Source organism: Arachis ipaensis, chromosome B4 (genome assembly GCF_059453495.1).
Source record: "Arachis ipaensis isolate K30076 ecotype BB chromosome B4, ASM5945349v1, whole genome shotgun sequence".
NCBI classification, from domain to species: Eukaryota; Viridiplantae; Streptophyta; class Magnoliopsida; order Fabales; family Fabaceae; genus Arachis; species Arachis ipaensis.
In genome coordinates this window covers 67656180-67684068 of record NC_142439.1, presented here as the reverse complement: position 1 = coordinate 67684068, position 27889 = coordinate 67656180, and the positions used below count along the sequence as shown (strand labels likewise).

The following is a 27889-nucleotide window of genomic DNA, read 5'->3' as shown; positions in this document are numbered from 1 at the left end:
CTTCCTCCTCAATGGCGGGAGTAGCTTCTTCCAATTGTTTTAATATAAAATCGTGCTGCTCACTGTCCACCGGAGTTTCTAATGTCTCCTTCATGATACGTTCTTTATTAGATTGCCCACATGAGGCCATGGGGGTTCCTTGAGTGTCCGAACGTCGGGAAGGTAATCGATTTATCGCTTGATCCAGTTGGCGAAGGGTTGCTTAAAGTTTTGAACATGTTTCTGTGAGACGATCCTTTGATTCTTGTTGCGCTCGGTTATCATAAGTAGGATCATAGTGCTCTTGGATTGATGGATATGATGATGGAAAATATTGAGGTGGTGGTTCTTGGGAGTAATTGGGTTAGAATTGGGGTGGTTCTATATATGGTTCATATGGTTTAGAAGGTGGTTGGTATGGTGGATGTGGGTTAGGATCATATGAAGGTGAATGGTGGTAGTTGGCTTGTGAGTGTGGTGGTTCAAAGTTGTGTTGAGGAGGTTCATAGGCATATGGTGGTGGTTGTTGATAGTCCATTGGAGGTGGTTGTCGCCAAGAGGGTTGATCAAATCCTTGTGGCTCCTCCCGTCTTTGATTGTTCCAACCTTGATGCCTGTTCTCATTGTAATTTTCTCTTCCTGCAATATAATTGTAACCAGACTCATAGCCAAAGGGGTGAGAACTCATAATAGTAAATAAAAAATAAAAACAAAAATAAAAATAAATTTTAAATTAAAAGGTTATTTAAATTTTGAATTTTGAAATTTGATTTTTGAAATAAGATAAGATAACTAAATTATTGAAAAATTTTGGAAAATTTTTTTAATAACTAAATAAAAACAAATAACCTCTTAATTTATGAAAAAGCAAAAATAAAAATAAAAATAAAAACAAATAAACAAGCAAAAAGCAAATATTTACAATAACCAATAATAAGGCACACGTTTGCAATTCTCCGGCAACGGCGCCATTTTGAAGAACTGAAGATTGATGGTTTAGAAGTTATAATAAATACTCGTTGTAAGTATAGTTACTAAACCAAGCAATCAACCTTTCTTACAAAAGTTCTGGTTGTCACAAGTAACAAACCCCTAAATAAATTGATAACCGAAGTATTTAAACCTCGGGTCGTCTTCTCAAGGAACTGCAGGGAAGTATGTTCTTATTATTGGTTATGAAGATTGTAAATCGGGGTTTTTAAGATGAGGAACAAGTAAATTAAATTGCAATTGAAATAAGTAAAAGACTGTAAAGTAAATAAATAACTGTAAAAAAAACTTTTGGCAAGGTATGAGAAATTGGAAGTCCTATCCTAGTTATCCTTATCAATGATGATGAAAATTGAATCTTAATTCCACTCAGTTAATCTTTACTTAAAGTAAAGAAAGGTCAAGTGACTAATTAGTTTGATCTTCGAATCCTAGTTAATCCCTAAGGAAAGATTGGGATTATTGAAGTTTGATTTAATTAGCAAAGATAACAATTATCAATCATGTTTGAGTTTGATAACTCCTGAGTTACTGATTTCTTAGCCAAGACCAAAAGGAGAAAAATAAATCTACTGGAATAAAAATATCTTCAGATTGGAAACAACAGTAATATAAATAAAAGAAAGCAATCATAAACTGAAATACCTCAAATAACATTAATTCAAAGAGTAATCTGTAACATAGAAGAATTCATAAACTAAATTGAGAAAACAAGTAATTAAAAAGGAATGTTGAACTTGATAAAAAGAGATAATCCTGAAAGCGAATAAAATCCTAAATCTAAATCCTAATCCTAAAGAGAGAGGAGAGAACCTCCCTCAAAACTAAATCTAAATCATGAAAAGTGAATTATGAAAAATTTTATTATGAATGGATACATTCTCCCACTTTATAGCCTCAAATCTGTGTGTTCTGGGCTGAAAATGGGTCAAAAACAGCCCAAAAATACGTTCAGGTCGCGGGAAGGTGACGCGGAGGCGTCGTCCACGCGGTGGCGTGGATTGAAGTTTGCATATGCAACGCGGGCGCGTCATTCACGCGTTCGCATCGCCTAACGTCAGGGAAGCTATGACAAAATATATATCAAATTGAAGCCCCGGATGTTAGCTTTTCAACGCAACTGAAACCGCATCATTTGGACCTCTGTAGCTCAAGTTATGACTGTTTGAGTGCAGAGAGGTTAGGCTGGACAGCTTTGCAGTTCCTTCAACTTCTTGTATTCCTTCCACTTTTGCATGCTTTCTTTCCATCCTCTAAGCCATTCCTGCCCTGTAATCTCTGAAATCACTTAACACACATATCAAGGCATCTAATGGTAATAAGAGGGGATTAAACATATCAAAATTAAGACCAAAGAAGCATGTTTTCAATCAAAGCACATAATTTGGAAGGTAAATGTGAAACCATGCAAATAGTATGAATAAGTGGGTAAAGAATTGATAAAAAACACTCAATTGAGCACAAGATAAACCATAAAATAGTGTTTTATCAGCGCCGCTGTTACAATGAAATTCTAAACCTCAGAGGCAGAGGAGAAGAATTCCATACAATCGAACTCGGTGGAGTTCAGAGACGGGAAGAACTCCGCCCACAACCCATAGGTGAAGTAGAGTCTAGATCGGAGACATCCCGGACAAAACAACCAATATTGGTACAATCCTAAAGGGAGACATAAAAGAATCACTTGTAGAATTCTTACGAGATAACGACCTCTTTGCATGGAAGGTTGCAGACATGCCAGACATAGACCCCAAATTAATGTGCCACAAATTGGCGGTCTACCCAGGATCTCGGCCAGTACAACAAAGACGTAGAAAGCTCGGACCAGAACGATCCCAAGCTGTGGAAGAGCAGGTACAAGCTCTACTGGAGGCAGGATTCATAAGAGAAGTCAAGTACCTACTATGGCTAGCTAATGTAGTCTTGGTGAAAAAATCAAATGGGAAGTGGTGGATGTGCACCGACTACACTAATCTCAACAAAGCCTGCCCAAAAGATCCCTATCCACTCCCAAGTATCGACGCTCTGGTAGATGCCTTCTCTGGATATAAATACCTCTCGTTTATGGACGCATATTCGGGATACAATCAAATCCCAATGTATCCACCCGACCAAGAAAAAACTGCATTCTTAACCCTAAAAGCAAACTACTACTATATCATCATGCCATTTGGCCTTAAAAACGTGGGAGCTACTTATCAGAGATAATGAATAAGGTCTTTACGGATCACATTGGAAAAATCGTGGAAGTCTATGTGGACGATATGTTAATAAAGATACAAAGTGAAGAGACGTTATTGTCCGACCTGACCCAAGTATTCGACACTATAAGAAGACATGGCATGTGACTCAACCCTGCCAAATGCACCTTCACAGTAGAAGCTGGCGAATTCTTGGGTTTTATGGTCACACAAAGAGGAATCGAGGCAAATTCGGATAAATTCCGGGCCATACTCGACATCAAGAGCCCGACTTGTGTCAAAGAGGTACAACAACTCAATGGAAGGTTGGCAGCCTTGTCCAGATTTCTAGCCGGATCGGCAATAAGATCTCTCCCCTTCTACACCACTCTAAGGAAGGGAAAGAGGTTTGAATGGACAACGGAGTGCGAGCAGGCCTTCCAAGATTTCAAAAGATTTCTGGGACAGCCACCTATCTTAACTCGGCCACGGGAGGGAGAACAACTCATATTGTACCTCGCGGTAGGAAGTCGGGTAGTAGCCTCAGCACTAGTTTGAGAAGACCACAGTGGAAAACAACCCGTATACTTCATCAGTAAAACATTACAAGGATCCGAGCTGAACTACCAAAAAATAGAAAAATTTGCCTATGCTCTCATACTAACATCTCGACGACTTCGTCCATACTTCCAAGCTCACACCATTAGGGTTCGGACCAACCAGCCCATAAAAGGGATTTTGCAGAAAACAGACCTAGCAAGTAGAATCTTGCAATAGGCAGTCGAGTTGTCTGAATTCGACCTTCAGTACGAAGCTCAGACAGCCATCAAATCGCAATATCTGGCCGACTTCATTGCAGAATTTACAGACACCCCGGAAATCCCCACAGAATGGAATCTCTACGTGGACGGTTCCTCAAATAAAACTGGAAGCGGTGCGGGTGTGATAATTGAAAGCAACCAAAAAACCCAAATCGAACTCTCCCTCAAATTTGGGTTCCCTGCCTCAAATAACCAAGCTGAATATGAGGCACTACTAGCTGGTTTGAAGCTGGCTAGGGAGGTTGGAGCTCAAAAGCTTATCATCTTCAGTGACTCACAAGTAGTCACTTCACAAATAGCAGGGAGCTACCAAGCAAAAGATCCCACCATGAAAAAGTACTTGGACAAAATCAGGGAACAACTCGGACAACTCAGAGAATATGAGGTCCGTCATATACCCCGAGAACAAAATGCCCGAGCTGATGCACTCTCAAAACTAGCCAGCACCAAACCAGGTGGCAACAATAGAAGCCTTATCCAAGAAATGCTGCAGAACCCGTCAATCTCAGAAAAAGAAAAAGTCATAGCCATAGCAGGTCAAGATCAAGGATGGATGACTCCCATAATTAACTACCTTAAAACAGAAACACTCCCCACAGATGAAAAGGAGGCAAAGAGGTTAAGGCGAGAGGCACAATATTACACCATCATAAACAACATCCTATACAAGAGAGGGATTTCGACGCCCCTACTAAAATGTGTACCAACCTCTAACACAAAAGAGGTCTTGGAAAAGATACACAGTGGCACATGTGGCAATCATCTCAGAGCTCGATCTCTTGCCAAGAAAGTACTCCGAGCCGGATTCTTTTGGCCAACTTTGCAAAAAGAAGCCACCAAGTTCGTCAAGACATGTTCACCATGTCAAAAACATGCTAACTTCCACATCGCCCCACCAGAGGAGCTCATCAGCATAACATCACCTTGACCATTTGCATAACATCACCCGACGAAAATAAGTCAGACCGGTCGAACACAATAACCAAAGTTATAAAAAGTAAATCCCTGGAAAGAGGTCTGGCCAGCCCTATAAAAGAGGATTACTAAAAATAACCTAGAAAGGCCCAACATGATGAAGTCGGCCCAGAACATAAAGTTATGAAAGTGATCCCTGAAAGAGACCTGAACAATGTCCAAGAAAGAGGATTACTAAAAATAACTTAGAAGGGCCCGACATGATGAAGTCGGCCCAGAACATAAAGTTATGAAAGTAATCCCTAAAAGAGACCTGAACAAGGTCCAAGAAAGAGGATTACTAAAAATAACTTAGAAGGGCCCGACATGATGAAGTCGGCCCAGAACATAAAGTTATGAAAGTAATCCCTGAAAGAGACCTGAACAAGGTCCAAGAAAGAGGATTACTAAAAATAACTTCGAAGGGCCTGAGATGATGAAGTCGGCCCAGAACATAAAGTTATGAAAGTGATCCCTGAAAGAGACCTGAACAATGTCCAAGAAAGAGGATTACTAAAAATAACTTAGAAGGGCCCGACATAATGAAGTCGGCCCAGAACATAAAGTTATGAAAGTAATCCCTGAAAGAGACCTGAACAAGGTCCAAGAAAGAGGATTACTAAAAATAACTTAGAAGGGCCCGACATGATGAAGTCGGCCCAGAACATAAAGTTATGAAAGTAATCCCTGAAAGAGACCTGAACAAGGTCCAAGAAAGAGGATTACTAAAAATAACTTCGAAGGGCCCGAGATGATGAAGTCGGCCCAGAACATAAAGTTATCCCTGAAAGAGACCTGACAAAGGTCCAAAAAAGAGGATTACTAGAAGTAACTTAGAAAAACTAACATGACGAAGTCGGCCTCCCAAAGACCTTAACGTTATAAAAAGTAACTCCTAACAGAGACCTCACAAAGGTCCAAATAGAACGGATTACTAGAAATAACCTCAGGCCCAAGTGAGGAGGCCGACATACAAGTTGGACCCAAACATACACAACCTCAAAGGAATCAAGCCACAAGTACGAAATACAAGGGCAATCCAAAGAGGTCAGACAATAAGGCTCCAACACTCCGAAAAAACCTGAAAAGGTATCAAGCAAATGCAGACAAACATGTCATAGAAAAGCACAAGATATAATAATAAACTTAAGAGGCTGCCAAAATTGGCCCCAAGAGCTCGAAAAATACTTTTGTTTTTAAAAGCAAAGTTGCTAAACAAGCAACCAAGAAAGTAGCAAAAGTTGGAACCACCATTTACAAAATAGAAAGTTTAAAAGCCCACAAGCCGGGCTATCTACACAAACATCCACATAATCATTAAAGATCCGAAGGCTTCTCAGCAGCATCAACACGGGGTGAAGGAGGGCGGGTCTGAAGAGGCACCGCATCCACTGTCCCATCATCCCGGTTCAAGATTTGACAATCAGGTTCCGACTCGGGATGACCAACCTCAGCTGAAGGAGCTGAAGAAGTCGGCACAACAGAGGTTTTGGCGGCAGGCACAGAAGGAGGTTCAACATCATCGTCATCAGGTTCGTCAAGAATAATCTTTCCGTCCTTTACAACGTTGTCCAGGCTGAAGAGAGTAAGGTCAAGCTCGAGTGCAAGAACCCGAACCTGCTCCTTCAGGTTCTCATAAGCAGCATTTACACTACCTATAAGGTGACCCTAGAGGTCGGCATAATCAACTCGGCAAGCCTCTAAATCATCCCTAAGACGCATCATTTCCCTGTAAGTCGAGACATAGCTCTCCTTGTGCTTCAATGCCGTGTCTTCAGCCAACCTCACAGAAGCCGCCAAGGCAATAGAACTAGCCTTTTCGCCCTCTAACTTATTCTCTAGCTTGGTCACTTTCACTTCAAGCTCCTCCTTCAAACCGTTCATCAGGTCGAACTCCAGCTTAGCCTCCTCCATAAAGGCTTTGGTAGCATGAAGGGGAAGATCTTGGGCAGTTCGGTACAGGGCAGCCCCCATATGTGCCATCTTGATGCTACTCCGGGTTATGAAATCTAAGTGACAAAAGAGAGAAACATCATCCATAGAAAGGGCACCATAAGGACCGATCTGCTGGTCGACAAACCCAATAGTGTCAAAATCAGGCGCATCTAGATTGAAGGGTTCAACTGTCTGAGGTCTTTTGGAAGGAGGAACGGCCGGAGGAGAAGAAACAGCAGCAGCAGAAGACTGCGGAAGATCAACTAAACAGACCCGAGGAGTAGGGATCATCCTCCTCGGTCCAGGAGAGCTCGGTACAAATGGATTCGATGGAACCTGAGAAGACCCTTCCCCTACCACCCTGGCCGAGATGTTCTGAGCCGCAGTAGCCTTCCTCGCCTTCTTGAAGGCCCTCATCGAGTCGTTATTTTTGGCCATCTCTGAGAAATAAAAATCAATAGTTTACAATCCAAAAAAGAGGAAGAAGGCAAAGAAAAAACGAGAATAAAATGTATTAATGGAAATACCCAATGCAGTTCGGACAAGGGAGGGGTCCCCCGAAGATTTTTTAGTATCAAGATGAGGAGGTTCCCCCCAAATATGCTCTAAAACATTTACAAAGGCTTGCTCAACTTCATCGAGCATCTCCCACGTATATCGAGATACCACTACATTCTGTTTCCAACACAAGGGGAATGCAGGCTCATCATTTGCTTCCAAAAAAAAAATGGCCGAGCTCCCTCAACTGCTTGGACCTTAAAAAAGTAATTCTTGAAGTCCCTAAAGGACTCGTCATACATGGCAAAAACTTTATGCCCTTATGCAGATCTAAAAGAAACCCACGAGGCTTTTTTTTTTGAAGAAATCCCGGGCTTAGTTAAAACAAACAGATAAAGGAAAAGAGTCTGAGAAGGAGTAACGTCCAACTCTTGGCAAAGAAGCTGAAAAATCTTGATAAAACCCTAGGAGTTCGGATGGAGCTGGGATGGAGCTACATTACACGACCACAGTAAATCGGTCTCAAAAGAAGTAAAAGGAAAAGTGATGTTAAACTGGCTGAAAAGATAGTCATAAGCATAAAAGAAAGGGCGCTCCCCCGGGTCAGAACAGGAAAGCAAACCCTCTCCTCGGAATCAGATGCTACCAATTCATAATTCATTTCCGGATCTCTACTTTTACAGAGACGGTGATGTTTCCTAAGCTCCACACAAAACTCAGCATTCACCACAGAAACACACATTAACACAAGGGAGTCCAACCAATCGGACATCCCTTCAGGAACCTTAGAAGACGTCTATACAATATTTTTGCGAGAAGACATGGCCAACTAGTCCTACAAACAAGAAAAGAAGATGGATTACTAAAAAACATCTCGGGCGAAATTAAAACAACTCGGCCAACATGATTCAGAGCAGCACAAACAACAAAAGGAAACCCCAGGACCCACACTAAAGATCTAGGGGCATCCTTTGGAGGTAGTCATGGAGCAAGGACTCGGGAAAACCTACAAGCCCACATCTCGATACGTCCTAACAGGAAGATAACCCCTTTTCTTTTTACAAACTAAAGCGACACTCTGAGAAGAAAGCCACAAGCCACAAGATAAAGCCATCAAAATAACTACCTTCTAGACTCACAGTCTCAGTTCAAGTAGCAAACGGTGCTACCAAAAAGCAAAATGTCTCATCAAAGACGCAACCTTTTTCAGATAAATAAAATTTCCCCCAAAACAAGCAACAACACGGAGAAAATCGAAACAAGCATCGTTATCTTCTACAAAGTTCATCAGCAAAAAGCGGCGAAAGTTATCAAAGGAGCAACCTTTTGAGAAAGCAAACATGTCCATACAGTTCGTAAAAGAGGAAAGACCAGAAAGCAATAAATGGCACAAACCTCAGAATACAGAAGGACCATTTCAAAATCAAGATATACCCCCACAACAGTAACAAGCAGATGCATGACAAAAAGCTCAGAATTTCCAAAGTCAAGCCAGAAAAAGAATAACGCAAGCAACGAAGGAAGTAAAGAAGGAAGAACGAACCTGAGAAAGCTCTAAAGAATGTTGAAAGCCGGAGCAAACAGGATCGGAATCACCTCTCGAGCAAAGAAACGTCACAGGGAGAAAATGCAAAATGCAAAATTCAGGCAAAAATAGAAAGTGAGAAAGAAAAGGGAAGTTACGGTAAAGAGACAGAGAAGAAACCGTTTTCCTGAGTGTAAAATTCAAAATAAAGAGGTTAGAGAAACGGGGCATTAAAAATCAATTAATGAGGGTATTAAACCCTCGCACATTCCCAAGACCAGAGCGCTAATACAAAGCGCGCGCTTTTAGAAGAAACAGAAGAAGGAACGTTTTGCATTCAAGAAAGAAAACTCTACAAAGAAGAAGTCGATAGATGCTCGAGTTCGGCTTCACCAGAAGGGTCGAAGTCCCAAAACTAAGACTCAACCTCCAAAAGAAAGACCGAGCTCGAGCAGGGGCACTGTTCATACCCTGGGTCGAGCTGTCCGACCCGGGATGATTAGCGACAAGACGACCGACCTCTTCAGGTCAGATTATCCAACCTCTTCCTAAAGAGCTCGGCCAAATTGCCAGGAAAGCTCAATAAAGGGCACAAATAGAGGAACACGACCCAAAATCCAAAGGCAGCCCAAGCCTATAGAGATAAGAGCGGTTCCCTTGAAGATAGGATGACCTCACTCAAAGATAAGATAAGATAAGATAACTAACTTATCTTATCTAAGAAGGTCACTCTACACCATTATAAATACGCTGGAGCACCCGGGTATAACTCATACTCTGATTCTACTAAAAACCTATTTAATACCCTTACTAACTTAAGCATCGGAGTTCCTTGCAGGTACCACCACCCTCCGGCGACAAAGGATCAGCAGCATCGCCAGTTCAACAAGCCAGACACGACAGCTCCGGCCACCGCCCACAAGCCGGATACGTCATCTCCGACCAGCATAGAAGATCTCATCCGAGATCGACCTACAGTTTCAGGTAACCCTCGGAACAAATACTAACCAATAATTAAAATAAACACAAATATTTTCCTTTTATTTTAAATTAAATTCGAATTCTCTCTCTCTCTCATCTCTTTCTATTTATTTATTTATCTACTAACACTCCTCTTCCACTCATAATTCAAACCCCCTCTTCTTCTCTATGTTCGAATTTTTCTCTTCTCCTTCTTCTATTCTTCTCTTCTTCTACTCACATAAAGGAATCTCTATACTGTGACATAGAGGATTCCATATTTTCTTTGTTCTCTTCTCTTTCATATGAGCAGTAACAAGGATAAAGGCATTCTTGTTGAACCTGATCCTGAACCTGAAAGGACTCTTAAGAGGAAACTAAGAGCAGCCAAAGCACAATACTTTGAAGAGGACCTAACTGAAATTTTCAAAATAGAGAAAATAGCTATGGCCGAACCCAACAACAACAATGCAAGAAAGGTGCTTGGTGATTTTACTATACCAACTTCCAATTTCTATGGAAGAAGCATCTCAATTCCTGCCATTGGCGCAAACAACTTTGAGCTTAAGCCTCAATTAGTTTCTCTAATGCAACAGAATTGCAAGTTTCATGGAATTCCATTGGAAGATCCTCATCAGTTCTTATCTGAGTTCTTGCAAATTTGTGACACTGTCAAGACCAATGGAGTTGATCCCGAGGTCTACAGGCTTATGCTTTTCCCTTTGCTGTAAGAGACAAAGCTAGAACATGGTTGGATTCACAACCTAAGGAAAGCCTGAACTCTTGGGAAAAGCTGGTTAGTGCTTTCCTGGCCAAATTCTTTCCACCTCAAAAGATGAGCAAGCTTAGAGTGGAAATCCAAACCTTCAGATAGAAGGAAGGTGAGTCCCTCTATGAAGCTTGGGAAAGATATAAGCAATTGATCAAAAGGTGTCCTTCTGACATGCTTCCAAAACGGAGCATCATATGTATATTCTATGATGGTCTGTCTGCGTTGTTAAAAATGTCATTGGACCATTCTGCAGGAGGATCTCTTCATCTGAAAACCCCTGCAGAAGCTCAGGAACTCATTGAAATGGTTGCAAATAACCAGTTCATGTACACCTCTGAGACGAGTCCTGTGAACAATGGGACACCTCAGGAGAAAAGAGTTCTTGAAATTGATACTCTGAATGCCATATTGGCTCAGAATAAAATATTGACTCAACAAGTCAATATGATTTCTCAGAGTCTGAATGGATTGCAAGCTGCATCCAACAGTACTAAAGAAGCATCTTCTGAAGAAGAAACTTATAATCCTGAGAACCCTGCAATGGCAGAGGTGAATTACATGGGAGAACCCTATGGAAACACCTATAATCTTTCATGGAGAAATCATCCTAATCTCTCATGGAAGGATCAACAGAAGCCTCAACAAGGCTTCAACAATAATGGTGGAAGAAATAAGTTTAGCAATAGCAAGCCTTTTTCATCATCTTCTCAGTAACAGACAGAGAATTCTAAACAGAGCTATTCTGGCCTGGCAACCATAGTCTCTGATCTATCCAAGACCACACTAAGTTTCATGAATGAAACAAGGTCCTCCATTAGAAATTTGGAAGCATAGGTGGGTCAGCTGAGTAAGAAGATTACTGAAACTCCTCCCAGTACTCTCCCAAGCAATACAGAAGAAAATCCCAAGAGAGAGTGCAAGGCCATAACCATGACCAACATGGCTGAACCTGGAGAGAGTCAGGAGGACGTGAGTCCCAGTGAGAAAAGCCTCATGGGATGTCCTCTGGACAGAAAGGAGTTTCCCTTTGAGGAACCAAAGGAATCTGAGGCTCATACAGAGACTATAGAGATTCCATTGAACTTCCTTCTGCCATTCATGAGCTCTGATGAATATTCTTCCTCTGAAGAGGATGAAGACATCACTGAAGAGCAAGTTGCTAAATATCTAGGAGCAATCATGAAGCTGAATGCCAAGTTATTTGGTAATGAGACTTGGGAGGACGAATCCCCCTTGTTCACCAATGAACTAAGTGCATTAATGAGGCAGACATTACCTCAGAAGAAACCAGATCCCGAAAAATCCTTCATACCTTGTACCATAGGCACCATGACCTTTGAGAAGGCTCTGTGTGACCTAGGGTCAGGGATAAACCTCATGCCACTCTCTGTAATAGAGAACTGGGAATTTTTGAGGTGCAAGCTGCAAGAATCTCACTAGAGATGGCAGAAAAATCAATGAAATCGGCTTATGGACTAGTAGAGGACGTGCTAGTGAAGGTTGAAGGCCTTTACATCCCTGCTGATTTCATAATCCTAGACACTGGGAAGGATGAGGATGAATCCATCATCCTTGGCAGACCCTTCCAAGCCACAGCAAAAGCTGTGATTGATGTTGACATAGGAGAGATGGTCCTTTAGTTGAATGAGGACTACCTTGTATTCAAGACTCAAGGTTCTCCTTCTATAACCATGAAGAGGAAGCATGAAAAGCTTCTCTCAATATAGAGTCAAACAAAACCCCCACATTCAAACTCTAAGTTTGGTGTTGGGAGGCCACAACCAAACTCTAAGTTTGGTGTTGAGAGGCCCCAACCCTGCTCTGATTATCTGTGAGGCTCCATGAGAGCTCACTGTCAAGCTATTGACATTAAAGAAGCGCTTATTGGGAGGCAACCCAATGTTATTTAATTATATCTATTTATTTTTCATTGTCATTTGATGTTTTCTTTAGGTTGATGATCATGTGAAGTCACAAAAACAATTGAAAAATAAAAAACAGAATGAAAAACAGCATTAAAAATAGCTCACCCTGGAGGAAAAGCTTACTGGTATTTAAACGCCAGTAAGAGTAGCAGAATGGGCGTTAAACGCCCAGTCTGGCACCATTCTGGGCGTTTAACGCCAGAAAAAGGCACCAGACTGACGTTTAACGCCAGAACAGGGCATCAAGTTGGCGTTAAATGCCAAGAAAGGGAGAAAAGCTGGCGTTAAATGCCAGAAACAAGCAGCAACCTAGCGTTTAACGCCAGAAGTGCACTCTATGGGCGTTTTGCACGCCTAAATGGAGCAGGGATGCTAAGTCCTTAACCCCTCAGGATCTGTGGACCCCACATGATTCCCACCAATCTCAACTCACTCTCTCTTCTTCACACCTTTTTATCACACTCTTCCCCAAATACCCTTCACCAATCACCTCCATATCTCTTCCCAAATACCCTTCACCAATCACCTCATTCACTTTTCCCCAAAATACCACCTACCTTCAAATTCAAAACTCTTTTTCCCTCCCAAACCCAACCCCAAATACACGAACCTAACCCTCCCCCACTCCTATATATACCCCTCATCACTCCTTTAATTTCACACATCACAAACACCTTATACCCCCTTGGCCGAATTCACCCTCTCCCTCCATCTCCTCCATTTTCTTCTTCTTCTTCTTCATTCTTTCTTCTTTGCTCGAGGACGAGCAAACCTTTTAAGTTTGGTGTGGTAAAGGCATTGCTTTTTGTTTTTTCATAACCATTTATGGCACCTAAGGCCGGAGAAACCTCTAGAAAGAGGAAAGGGAAAGCAAAAGCTTCCACCTCCGAGTCATGGGAGATGGAGAGATTCGTCTCAAAGGTCCATCAAGACCACTTATATGAAGTTGTGGCCAAGAAGAAGGTGATCCCTGAGGTCCCTTTCAAGCTCAAAAGGAGTGAGTATTCGGAGATCCGACATGAGATTAGAAGAAGAGGATGGAAGTTCTCTCCAATCCTATTCAACAAGTCAAAATCTTAATGGTTCAAGAGTTCTATGCAAACGCATGGATCACTAGGAACCATAATCAAAGTATGAACCCGTATCCAAAGAATTGACTTACAATGGTTCGGGGGAAATACTTAGATTTCAGTCCAGAAAATGTATGGTTGGCATTCAACTTGCCAATGATGTAAGAAAATGCACGCCCTTACACTAGAAGGGTCAACTTTGATCAAAGGTTGGACCAAGTTCTCATGGACATATGTGTGGAAGGAGCTCAATGGAAAAGAGACTCAAGAGGCAACCTGGATCAATTGAGAAGACCGGACCTTAAGCCTGTGGCTAGAGGATGGTTAGAGTTCATCCAATGCTCTATCATTCCTACTAGCAACCGATCCGAAGTAACTATGGATCGGGCCATCATGATCCATAGTATCATGATTGGGGAGGAAGTGGAAGTTCATGAGATTATACCTCAAGAACTCTACAAGGTGGCTGACAAGTCCTCCACTTTGGCAAGGTTAGCCTTTCCTCACCTCATTTGTCACCTCTGCAATTCGGCTGGGATTGTCATAGAGGGAGACATCCTCATTGAAGAGGACAAGCCCATCACTAAAAAGAGGATGGAGCAAACAAGAGAGCCCACTCATGGATCTCAATAAGAGCATAAGGAAATTCCTCATCATGAAATCCCTAAGATGCCTCAAGGGATGCACTTTCCTCCACAAAAATATTGGGAGCAAATTAACACCTCCCTAGGAGAATTAAGTTCCAACATGGGACAACTAAGGGTGGAGCACCAAGAGCACTCCATCATTCTCCATGAGATTAGAGAAGATCAAAGAGCTATGAGGGAGGAGCAATAAAGGTAAGGAAGAGACATAGAGGAGCTCAAGAGCACCATTGGTTCTTCAAGAGGAAGAAGACGCCACCCTCACTAAGGTGGACCCGTTCCTTAATCTCATTGTCTATTTATTTTTTTTCTCTATTTTTGTTCTCTATGCTTTATGTTTATTTATGTTTGTGTCTTTATTACATGATCATTAGTGTCTAGCGTCTATGCCTTAAAAGCTATGAATGTCCTATGAATCCATCACCTTTCTTAAATAAAAAATGTTTTTAATTACAAAATAACAATAAGTACATGGTTTCGAATTATATCTTGAAATTAGTTTAATTATTTTGATGTGGTGGCAATACCTTTTGTTTTCTGAATGAATGCTTGAACAGTACATATTTTTGAATTTGTTGTTTATGAATGTTAAAATTGTTGGCTCTTGAAAGAATAATGAAAAAGGAGAAATGTTATTGATAATCTGAAAAATCATAAAATTGATTCTTGAAGCAAGAAAAAGCAGTGAAGAACAAAGCTTACAAAAAAATGGCAAAAAAAAAAAAAAAAAGAAAAAGCAAGCAGAAAAAGCCAATAGCCCTTAAAACCAAAAGGAAAGGGTAAAATAAAAAGGATCAAAGGCTTTGAGCATTAATGGATAGGAGGGTCCAAAGGAATAAAATCCTGGCCTAAGCGGCTAAACCAAGCTGTCCCTAACCATGTGCTTGTGGCGTGAAGGTGTCAAGTGAAAAGCTTGAGACTTAGCGGTTAAAGTCATGATCCAAAGCAAAAAGAGTGTGCTTACGAACCCTGGACACCTCTAATTGGGGACTCTAGCAAAGTTGAGTCACAATCTGAAAAGGTTCACCCAGTTATGTGTCTGTGGCATTTATGTATCCGGTGGTAATACTGAAAAACAAAATGATTAGGGCCACGGTCAAGACTCATAAAGTAGCTGTGTTCAAGAATCAACATACTGAATTGGGAGAATCAATAACACTATCTAAATTCTGAGTTCCTAAAGATGTCAATCATTCTGAACTTCAAAGGATAAAGTGAGATGCCAAAACTATTCAGAGGCAAAAAGCTACTAGTCCCGCTCATCTAATTAGAGCTAAGTTTCATTGATATTTTGGAATTTATAGTATATTCTCTTCTTTTTATCCTATTTGTTTTCAGTTGCTTGGGGACAAGCAACAATTTAAGTTTGGTGTTGTGATGAGCGGATAATTTATACGCCTTTTGGCATTGTTTTTAGGTAGTTTTTAATATATTTTAGTTAATTTTTATTATATTTTTTTAGTTTTTATTCAAAAATCATATTTCTGGACTTTACTATGAGTTTGTGTGTTTTTCTGTGATTTCAGGTATTTTCTGGCTGAAATTGAGGGACCTGAGCAAAAATCTGATTCAGAGGCTGAAAAAGGACTGCAGATACTGTTGGATTCTGACCTCCCTGCACTCGAAATGGATTTTCTGGAGCTACAGAAACCTATTTGGCACGCTCTCAATTGCGTTGGAAAGTAGACATCCTGGGCGTTCCAGCAATATAGAATAGTCCATACTTCGCCCGAGTTTTGATAACGCAAACTGGCGTTTGAACGCCCACTTTCTACCCTATTCTGGCGTTAAACGCCAGAACTGGCATAAAAGCTGGAGTTAAACGCCCAAACTGGCACCAAAGCTAGCGTTTAACTCTAAGAAGAGTCTCTACATGTGAAAGCTTCAATGCTCAACCCAAGCACACACCAAGTGGGCCCCGGAAGTGAATTTCTGCACTATCTGCACTTAGTTACTTATTTTCTGTAACCCTAGATACTAGTTTAGTATAAAAACTACTTTTAGTGATTTATTTTATATCTTTGGATCAATTTAGATCCTTGATCAGTTTTAGGCTATCATAGAGGCTGGCCTCACGGCCATGCCTGGACCATCATCACTTATGTATTTTCAACGGTGGAGTTTCTACACCCCATAGATTAAGGTGTGGAGCTCTGCTGTTCCTCAAGAATTAATGCACAGTACTATTATTTTTCTATTCAATTCAAGCTTATTCTTATTTTAAGATATTCATTCACACCCAAGAACATGATGAATGTGATGATCAAGTGACACTCATCACCATTCTCACCTATAAACGCGTGCTTGACAAACACTTCCGTTCTACTTGAAAACAAGCTTGAATGCATATCTCTTAGCCTCCATTCCGAAAGATCGGAGTCTTCATGGTATAAGTTAGAATCAATTGGCAGCATTCTTGAGATCCGGAAAGTCTAAACCTTGTCTGTGGTATTCCGAGTAGGATCTGGGATGGGATGACTGTGACGAGCTTCAAACTTGTGAGTGTTGGGCATAGTGACAAATGCAAAAGGATCAATGGATCCTATTATAACATGAGTGATCCACCAACATATAGCTTGCCATGGAAAGGAGTATGAATGATTGAATGAAGGCAGTAGGAACGCAGAGATTCAGAAGCAACAAACATCTCCATATGCTTATCTGAAATCCCACCAATGAATTACATAAGTATCTCTATCTTATTTTATGTTTTATTTTATATTTTAACTATCAAAACCTCATAACCATCTGAATCTGCCTGACTGAGATTTACAAAGATGACCATAGCTTACTTCAAGCCGACAATCTTCGTGGGATCGACCCTTACTCACGTAAGGTTTATTACTTGGACGACCCAATGCACTTGCTGGTTAGTTGTGCAGAGTTGTGAAAAAGAGTTGAGATTATGATTGTGCGTACCAAGTTGTTGGCGCCATTGAGATCACAATTTCGTGCACCAAACACTTAGTGTTGCAACCCTCTCTTTCTGTGTAGAGCTTTACAGAGCCCCCAGACATCAATTCTAAGTTTGGTGTTGGGTAGTCATCAACAAGCTCTAAGCACAAAGGTACTAAGAAGAAAGTACCTAAAGACTGGATGGACAAAAAAGTCCTAACTAAAGGCCTCTCACCTGGTATGAGAGTTGTTTTCACCAAGAAGCCAGTCTTACCATACACAACAAATCACATCCTGTCTCTAGAGAATGTGGAGCTCATTTATGAGAAGACAGGAAGAAAATTCACTGCCAGGGACAAAAATCTGAGCCCATACTCACCTCTGTAAGGAGCTAACGGTCAAGCTAATGACGTTAAAGAAGCGCTTGTTGGGAGGCAACCAAACCTTAATTAATTATTTATTTTTATTTTAGAGTCATTGATGAACGGATTTTTGTGTGGTCTAGAATTTTACAATAAATTCTCGTTTCAAGTATAGTTTCCAAACCAACAATAATCCTTTCATACAAAAACTTGGTTGTCACAAGTAACAAACCCCTAATAAAATTGATAACCGAAGTATTTAAACCTCGGGTCGTCTCTCAATGAATTGCAGGGAAGTGTTCTTATAATTGGTTATGGAAAAGTATCTTTTGGGATTTTGGATAAGAAACAAGAAAGGTAAATGGCGATGAAATTCAAATGATAAAAATGTCTTGGCAAGGTTTGGTGGTCAAGGATCTCTATCCTCATTACTAACCACAACATGATAATTGCAAGGATCAATTTCATTAAATCATCCTCTAGCTTAGTAAAGGAAAGTCAAATGAGCTACATCAATCCAAGTCTATAAGTCCTAGCTCTCCACTAATTCAATTAGTGAGAACTATAGTCAATGGATACCAATCAATCAATTACTTGTACATTAGTAATGATGAACGGACTTTTGTGTGGTCTAGAATTTTACAATAAACTCTCGTTGTAACTATAGTTTCTAAACCAACAATAATCCTTTCATGCAAAAGTTTGGTTGTCACAAGTAACAAACTCCTAATAAAATTAATAACCGAAGTATTCAAATCTCGGGTTGTCTCTCAAGGAATTGCAAGGAAGTATGCTTATAACTGGTTATGGAAAAGTATCTTTTTGGGGTTTTGGATGAGAAACAAGAAATGTAAATGGTAGAGGAAATAAACTAGCAACTAATAAAGGCTCTTGGCAAGGTATGAGAATTGGAAGTTCTATCCTTGTTATCCTTATCAATTATGATGAGAATTGTTCATCGCTCACACTTAGTTAACCCTCTAATTATGAAGGAAAGTCAAGTGGACGAATCAATTTGATTCCTCAAGTCCTAGTCAACTCCTAAGGAAAGACTAGGTTTAGTGGAATCCAAATCAACTAGCAACTTTCAATTATCAATCAACATAGGAGTTTGATAACTCAAGTGTCACCAATTACCCAACCATGGACAAAAGGAGAAAAATCTAACTTAAAACCCTCCCAAGCATTTTATCAAATACTTGGAAGGCACAACACAAAAGCATAGAAAAGCAATAAGAGATAATAAAATCCAAACAACCAATTGAAAGTATCAATAACATAAATTGAAGAAAGCAATCATAAATATATAATACCTCAAATTGAATTAAATAGAAAATCAAATCTAACATGAGAATTCATAAACTAAATGAGGAAGATAAAGTGGTCAACAAGGAAAATCAATAAACTAGAGTGCTAAGACAAATAAAAGTAGAAGGGAAACTAATAAAACTACTAATAAAACTAAGGTAGAAATCTGAATTGGAGAAGAATTAAACCTAAAGACCTAAAACCTAGAGAGAGGCTCTCTCCTCTCTCTAGAAACTACATCTAAAACCTAACTAATGTGAATGAATGAGTCAATGATTGATTTTGCTCCACTCCTAGCCTCTAATCTGTGTTTTTGGGCTTGAAACTGGGCCAAAAACAGCCCAAAAATCGAGCATCGAACCCTCACCGGAACTGTATATACTCTGATTACTCAAGTGTTTAAGGTTCGATTCTCTCAATTCTCTACTAATCTCGCTTTCTAAGACTTGCTCTTCATCTAACAATCAACAAAGATTTGATGCACAAATACACATATCAAGAGGTCTTTTAAGGGTTGTAATAGGGTTAGGTCAAGGTAGGATTGTATTTGGTTAAGTGGACAAAAATCTGAATCATTGATTAACCTAAACTTTCCACCTAACTTAAAACAATCCATACAATCAGAATATAAAATCTAACTACCCATTAACTGTGTTTACTACATATTCATGCATCCCAAATTTGAGTACAGTACATACGCATTGCTATCACCATTTACTTTGGGGCATTTTGTCCCTTTTTTATTATTTGCTCTTTTTCTTTTCTTTTTCTTCTTTTTTTCTTTTTTTTATTTTTCTTTTCTTTTGTCTTTCTCAATGCATATGATTAAAGTATTAAATGTAAGAATATGTGCTTAACTATCTCTTTCACAAATTCAGCAAAAATATACAACACTCAATTCTCAACCAAACGTTTCCAAACCTAATGTCCCCACACTTAATTCATGAGCACTCTCACTAGTCTAAGCTAATCAAGGATTCAAATTAAGGACATTATTGTTTTTTGCTTAGAGTTAGTGATGAGTTAAAGTAAAGAACAAAAGGGTAAAATAGGCTCAACTTTGGTTTGTAAAGGATAATGAAAAGGATAAGGCCATATGGGTATGTAAGCTTTGTGAAAGAAAGGCCTCAATCATATAAGTGCATGCATACATCGAACAATGGAAATATAGAATCAAGCAAGACAAAGATCACAATTTTAGAGAGAACAACACACACCAAAAATAAAATATTGGTTGATAAGATGCAACCAATCGATTAGGCTCAAAATCTCACTGGTTTTGTGTGTTCGAGCTCTAAACCGTGTTCCAAAATAAATTTCTTCAAACAAGTTTAACAAAAATTTTAATTTAAATTAGTGAAATAGGGTCGTCTCTCAAACCTAAGTATTCAAACCTCGGGTTGTCTTTCAAGGAATTGCAGGGAAGTGTGCTTATAACTAGTTATGGAAAAGTATCTTTTTAGAGTTTTGGATGAGAAACAAGAAATGTAAATGGTAGAAAAAATATACTAGCAACTAATAAAGGCTCTTGGCAAGGTATGAGAATTAGAAGTTCTATCCTTGTTATCCTTATCAATTGTGATTAGAATTGTTCAACGCTCCTACTTAGTTAACCCTCTAATTATAAAGGAAAGTCAAGTGGACGAATCAATTTGATTCCTCAAGTCCTAGTCAACTCCTAAGGAAAGACTAGCTTTAGTCGAATCCAAATCAACTAGCAACTTTCAATTATTAATCAACAAAGGAGTTTGATAACTCAAGTGTCACCAATTACTCAACCAAGGCCAAAAGGAGAAAAATCTAACTTAAAATCCTCCCAAGCATTTTATCAAACACTTGGAAGGCACAACACAAAAGCATAGAAAAGCAATAAGAGATAATAAAATCCAAACAACCAATTGAAAGTATCAATAACATAAATTGAAGAAAGCAATCATAAATATGAAATACATCAAATTGCATTAAATAGAAAATCAAATCTAACATAAGAATTCATAAACTAAATGAGGAAGATAAAGTGGCCAACAAGGAAAATCAATAAACTAGAGTGCTAAGACAAATAAAAGTAGAAGGGAAACTAATAAAACTAAGGTAGAAATCTGAATTGGAGAAGAATTAAACCTAAAGACCTAAAACCTAGAGAGAGGAGAGAGCCTCTCTCTCTAGAAACTACATCTAAAACCTAACTAATGTGAATGAATGAGTCAATGATTGATTCTACTCTACTCGCAGCCTCTAATCTGTGTTTTCAGGCTTGAAACTGGGCCAAAAATAGCTCAGAAATTGCCCCCAGTGATTTCTGATACGTCCAGCACGTGGTTCATGCACGCGTACGCGTGATGCATGCGTGCGCGTCACCTAATAGCAAGGCAAATATAGCAAATTTTATATCATTTTGAATCTCCGGATGTTATCTTTCCAACGCAACTAGAACTGCTTCATTTAGACCTCTGTAGCTCATGTTATGGTCAATTAAGTACGAAGAGGTCAGGCTTGACAGCTTTGCAATTCCTTCAATTTCTTGTATTCCTTCCACTTTTGCATGCTTCCTTTCCATCCTCTATGTCATTCCTGCCCTAGAAAACCTGAAATCACTTAATGCACATATCACAGCATCGAATGGTAATAAGAGAGGATTAAAATTAGCAAAATTAAGGCCAAAGAGGCATGGTTTCAATCATAGCACAAAATCAGGAAGGAAAATGTAAAACATGCGATTTCTATGAATAAGTGTGAGAATGATGGATAAAATCTACTGAATTAAGTATAAGATAAACCCTAAAAATAGGGTTTATCAAGTAACTCAAGAATTCCTAAGTTACCATCCCAAGCCAAGGACATAAAATTCTACTCTAACATCCTTCCAAGCATTTTATCAAACACTTGGAAGGCATAAGATGAAAGCATAGAAAACTAACAAAGAAGATAAATCTAAACAACCAATTGCAAGCATCAATGACTAACAATTAAAGAGAATAACAATAACCATGGAAAACATAAATTGCATTGATATGGAAATGGAATCTAACATCAAGAGTTCACAAACCAAATAGGAAAATAAATAAGTCAACAAGAGAAGATAAACTAAGATGCTAGAGTGATAGAGTGTAGAATAGAAACTAAAATAAAGCAAGATAGAAATCTGAATTGGAGAAGAACTAAACCTAAAAACCTAAAACATAGAGAGAAGAGAAAGCCTCTCTCTCTAAAAACTACATCTAAAACCTAACAAAAATGTGAATGATTGTATGATGAATGAATGATTGATGCCTTCCCCCTTCAGTCCTTGGTCTCTTTAGCCTTTTTCCGCCAAAGATTGGCTTCAAAACTAGGCTAGAAGCCCCTCTGAAATCACCAAGTGCGATTTCATTAAAGGAGTCAGCGCGGGCATCGACGCGTACGCGTCCCTGGAGTAATGCGCGATCCACACATTATGCGTCTGGTGCACGCGCGCGTCCATGGGCGCATCCCAAATCCTTGGCCTTTCATGATTTCTCCACTTTGCATGCTTTCTCTTCATTCCTTTGATCCATTCCTAGCCCTTTTCAATCTGAAATCACTAACAAATACATCAAGGCATCTAGTAGAATCAAAGGAAGATTAAAATTATCAATTTAAGGGTCTAAAAGCATTTTTACACACTTAAGCACAAATTAGGGGACAATCACAAAACCATGCTATTTCATTGGATAAATGTGAGAAAAGATTGACAAAATACTCTGAATTTAATACAAGATGAACCCTACAAATGGGGTTTATCAACCTCCCCACGCTTAAACCTTAGCATTTCCTCATGCTAAACCAAGAAGAAAACAAGGGGTATGACATTTATTCAATGCAACTAAACTATATGTAAGCTATCTAAATGCAACTCCCTATTATGAACATAAATACTTAGGCCAAAACAAATCAACCTTCCAAGAGAACGTATGTAAGCATAAGGGCTAAAGCGATAAGAATTGAATCCAACCCACAATTGTATTGAACTATCAAAAGGATTTACAAACTTGCAAGAATATAGAAGATAGTGGTGAATACATGTGATTGAGCAATCGAACCCTCACCGGATGTGTATCCGCTCTAGTATCTCAAGTGTTTAGGGGTTGATTCACTCTAGTCTCCTCTCGTCATGTTTCTAAACTCTTGCTCTTCATCTAACCGATCAACAAATATCTAGTGTACAAATACAAACATCATGAGGTCCTTTCAAGGTTGTAATGGGGCTAAGGTAAGGGTGAGGATATATGTATGGCCAAGTGAGCTATGAGTTGAATCTTTGACTAACCTAAGTTCTCACCTAACACATAGACACTCTCTATATCATTCTAAATTCATGCCTAGCTACCCATAATCTCACTTTTGTATTTTTCACACACTCATGTATTTAAATGTTCTTCTATTTCATCTTATATACATTAATCTTCTTATTGAACTCAACATTGGGGTGATTTTATTCCCCTGTATTATTATTATTATTATTATTATTATTATTATTATTATTATTATTATTATTATTATTATTATTATTATTATTATTATTATTATTATTATTTATACGGAAGCATAGTAAATCAATGCATATGATTTTCATAATTTCACATGAGTAGTACCCAAATTCTCAATGTTTGTCAATAAAACAATACACACTCTCATCAACCAAGGTTCCCATATTTCCCCCACACTTAATTGACACACAATCTCTATCTTAAGCTAACCAAAGATTCAATTGGGGTAATTACTTATTTTTTCGCTTAAGGCTAGTGATATGGTAACATAAAGAACAAGTGGGGGTTAAAAAGGCTCAAAGTGGCAAACAAAGGTAAATGAAAAGGTCGACTATTTGGGATAAGTGAGCTAATAACAAATGATGGCCTCAATCATATGTATGAATGAATATACACTAAACAATGGACATATAGAATGAAGCAAAGTAGAGATTAAAATCCTAAAGAAGAAAACACACAAGAAGAAAAATCATGGTTAAATAATGTAACCATATAATTAAACTCAAAATCTCACAGGTTGTGTGTTCTTATCTCAAAACATGCTTCACAAAATATAAAATTCAAGCAAGTTCATCAAAAGTTTCCAATCAATTGGGTGATGCCCTATAGATAAATTTCTTGAAAAATCTCATTGTTTGACTAAGCTTTTTTCTAAATGCAATATCGTGATTGAGAAATTCTAAAAATTCCTTAGTTTTTTCCTTTTTCAATCAAAACAAATTTCATATGCAAAGAGGGTCAGCTAGGTCTCAACAATCCAAGATATTTTTCTAATCACAACCAAAAGGCTAAAACAACTATATAAAGTAAAAGTGCAAATCCAACAAGCTAGACAAAAGTATCCACAATACTAGTATATACAATAATCTAAAAAGTGAAAAATAAAGCAAAATAACATAAACTAAGAGATAAATGTCGGAAAAAAAAGAAAAATATTCACCAAAATAGAGCTATCCACCGACGGCGACGACGCTGACCTTTCCACACTTAGAATGAAGCATCATTCTCGATGCTACTGCTCAGGCTCAAGATGGGGGTCAACTGTCATATCTGGCTACTGGGGCTGAGGCTGGGGCTCCTCCTCGTGCTGCTCCTCCTCAAATGCGGAAGAGTCGGAGAGAGGGGGCAACTCAACGCCCAGCGCCACAAACATCTGATCCACTCTATCCAGGCGTCGCATGATGTTGCGCTCAGTACGCTCTATGAAGCGGAACAGACGCTGTACCACAAGATATGTCGGCTGGGGTGCTGGTGGTGGTAGTGCTAGAGGTGCTGCTGGTGCTGAGGGTCCTGCTGCAGCTGAGGAAGAAGAAGGTCCAGCTGCTGGTGCTGCTCTGGCCTGGGCTCTAGAGGGATGCCGGGAAAGAGGCTTCTCGTGCACCCATGTCCCCCACGGAATAAAGTCCTCCTTGCCGTCGTCTGGCGGCAGTGGTGACACGTCATCTGCTCTCCAAAGAGCACCCGCTAGCTCAGCCATCCTAGTGACCAAAGTGGGAAAGGGGAGTAAGCCACGGATATGTGCTCGCCACATGTACCTCCTGATCAATCGGGGGAAGTATACCTCCTTCCCTTCCATAACACATCTGATTAGGACAACCTTGTCCACCGAAATCTCAGTAAAATGTGTGGTAGGCATGACATAGGTGGCAAAGATCTGCTGCCATATCCTAGCCTCTCTCGATAGGTGAGCAAATAACATCCACGTGGGTTTCTTATTATCAGCATCCATCACCCAAGGGGTATCCGGGGTGGCAATAACACATCTCAAGGCATCATAGTCAAAGGTCATACAATTCATCGCTACCTCCGCCTGCTGATAGGCATCTGTGGCACCGGTCCTAGGTAGACAATGGAGGGCATCCTCAATAGCAGCCTCTGTAACCAGTATCTGACCGCCTCGCAGGTAAACGGAATCAAGGGTCCCTCTGAAGAAATTATAGTAAAAATCTTTGACCTATGACGTGTTCACCCTGCCCAACTCCCGATCAACAAAACCTAGACCCAGCCCCTGAATACGTGCTTCAATAGATTGCCTCAGGTCTGTAGAAAGGGCCAGTTTCTTCTCAATGTTCAGATTTTTCTTCCGATAGTTCGGGAAGCAGAGCTCACAATACAGGTTAGGAAACCTGTCTGTATCGGTAGGTGGTAGCTGCTGATCCACTTTATCCTTCTCCGAAAGAGGGTTTTTAGCATAGTTGACAAAAGGAGAAAGAGTGGAGGCTGGAGGTGTCTTCCTCTTTCTAGAAGTAACCTTGGCTTTCCCCTGGTCAGCCATCTTGAAAAATAGATAAGACATGATATATAAACAATTAAACCAAGTAGAGAGGCAGAAACCAAGGAATGATATATTCAAAGAATAAGAGGAATGACATGAATCATGAAGTGAGGATAAAAGGTTGAAAACTTGGAATGCAAGCAACAAGGATCAGAATAGGAAAACAAGTCATCAACAATGTCATGGTCACTGAATGTGCAATAAGTGGTGTTGCGAAAAGTTAAAATGCACTTTGTGTAACTAAAGCAAGTTAAGAACCAAGTTGAATGAAAGGGGTTACAGAAGTGAAGTCTACCAATCAGTGCAAAAGAATGAGCCATATTCAAGGTTCAAAGCATATCACGGGAAACACAATAAACACGAAAATGCTGACCCAAGTAACCAAAGAATTGAACTTTGCGAAGTCAAGTAATATTCAGTTTTAGAAGGGACAAGTTCAATTCCAGGTTGCAAGTTTAAAAACAAAATAATTTCTAAAAATTTGGACAGCATTCCGGCAGTAAATTGGATGTTCCCGGGTAGCAAAAAGCAGCAAAAATCACATAGGAGGTAGCAAACCATAAGTTCAGGCGGCAACAAGTTCAATTACACAAGTAAAGTGCAGCAAGGCAACATTGAAAAAGCAGCATATTAGTAACATAATTGACACAAAGCATCAAGCCAACATCACTCAGCAAATAAGCAAGTTACATGCAGAAAGTAAACACGAACGGAGCAATTATCAGGCCTAAAATCCTCTAACTACAACCTAACTACCTAACAACATGCATTTTTATCTAACCTAACAACTAGAATCAAACACTAATCTAACTAAAATTAATCAAAAAAAACTAATGAAACAGAAGGTAAAACAGAGAGGCAACAGGGTAGGGGAATCTGGAATGCAGAAGTAGAACTGGAAGGGGGAACTGGGGGGAAAGAGAAAGGTCTGCAATGCCGCCCAGGAATGGCGGCGGCGGTGGTCCGCGGCAGAGCAGAGGGTGGCGCGGGTAGGGGCGCCGAACAGGAAAGCAGAGGAGGGGTTGGCGAGGTGAGAGAGAGAAAAAGGGAAAGAGAGAGACTGGTCTCGGGTGGTGATGGTGCACACCGGTGGTAGCTGGTGGCCGCGACGGAGGCGGTGGTGGGGCATAAGGTTGGCCGAGAGAGATGGTGAGAGGGGGTGAGAGGGACAAGAAAAAGGGAAGCAGAGGAAGTGAGGGGAGGTGGGTTGCGGCGGCAGGGGTGCCGGACAGTGGTTGTGGCGGTGGCCGGAGGAAGCAGCGATGGTGGTTATTGATAAACCCCATTTGTAGGGTTTATCTTGTGTTGAATTTAGAGGGTTTTATCATCTTTTCCCATATTTATTCAATGAAATAGCATGGTTTTGTAAATTATCCTTTAATTGTGCTTAAGAATGAAAACATGCTTTTTAGGTCTTAAAATAGCTAAATCTAATTCACCTTGATTCTATTAGATACCTTGATATGTTTGTTAAGTGATTTCAGATTTAGGAGGCAAAGATTGGATCAAAGGAATGAAGGAAAAGCATGTAAAAATGGAGAACTCATGAAGAAATGACTTGAGCTACAGAGGTCCAAATGATGCGGTTCTAGTTGCGTTGGAAAGCTAACATCCGGGGCTTCAAAATAATATAAGATTTGTTATAGTTTCACCGCGCATAGGGGCACGCACGCGCATTGTACATGTACGCACCAATGGTTGCACATGGTTCACTTAATGCAACTCATGGCCAGCGATTTTAGAAGCCTTGTGGGTCCAATTTAACTCATTTCTGATACTATTTAAGCCAAGGATTGAAGAGGAATTAACATACTTTTGATCATTAGTCATAGTTTAAGCTTTAGAAGTAGTTAGAGTTAGTTTTAGAGAGAGAAGCTCTCACTTCTGTCTAGAAGTAGGATTAGGATTAGGTTTAGTTCTTAGATCTAGGTTTTGATTCATGCTCTCTACTTCTTCTTCTTCTCAATTCTTTCTTTTGCATTTATGATTCTTCTATTCTTTTGTTGTAATTTCCTTTATGTTGTTTCTATATTTTGTTGTAGATCTACTTTTGTTCCTTCAATTCTCTTTCAATTCAATTAGAGTTAATTCATAATAATTGTGCTTCTTTTGATTGTTGTTGTTAATTCCTTATAGTAATTGTTGTTAGATTCTATTTTTGTTGTCAATTTCCTATGCTTTTCTTTTATACCTTCCAAGTGTTTGATGAAATGCTTGGTTGGATTTTAGTATAGAATTTTCTTCTCTTGGCTTTGGTAGAGTAATTAGTGACACTTGAGTTATCTAATTCC

General features: G+C 39.6%; 1 non-coding gene across 1 annotated transcript; it reads right to left on the bottom strand.

Moving 5' to 3' along the window:
* Positions 1–10683: 10683 nt before the first annotated feature.
* LOC148567787 (small nucleolar RNA R71) lies at positions 10684–10791 on the bottom strand. The gene has a single exon (XR_015882460.1). It is a non-coding gene; the product is annotated as a small nucleolar RNA R71 (small nucleolar RNA).
* Positions 10792–27889: the final 17098 nt, after the last annotated feature.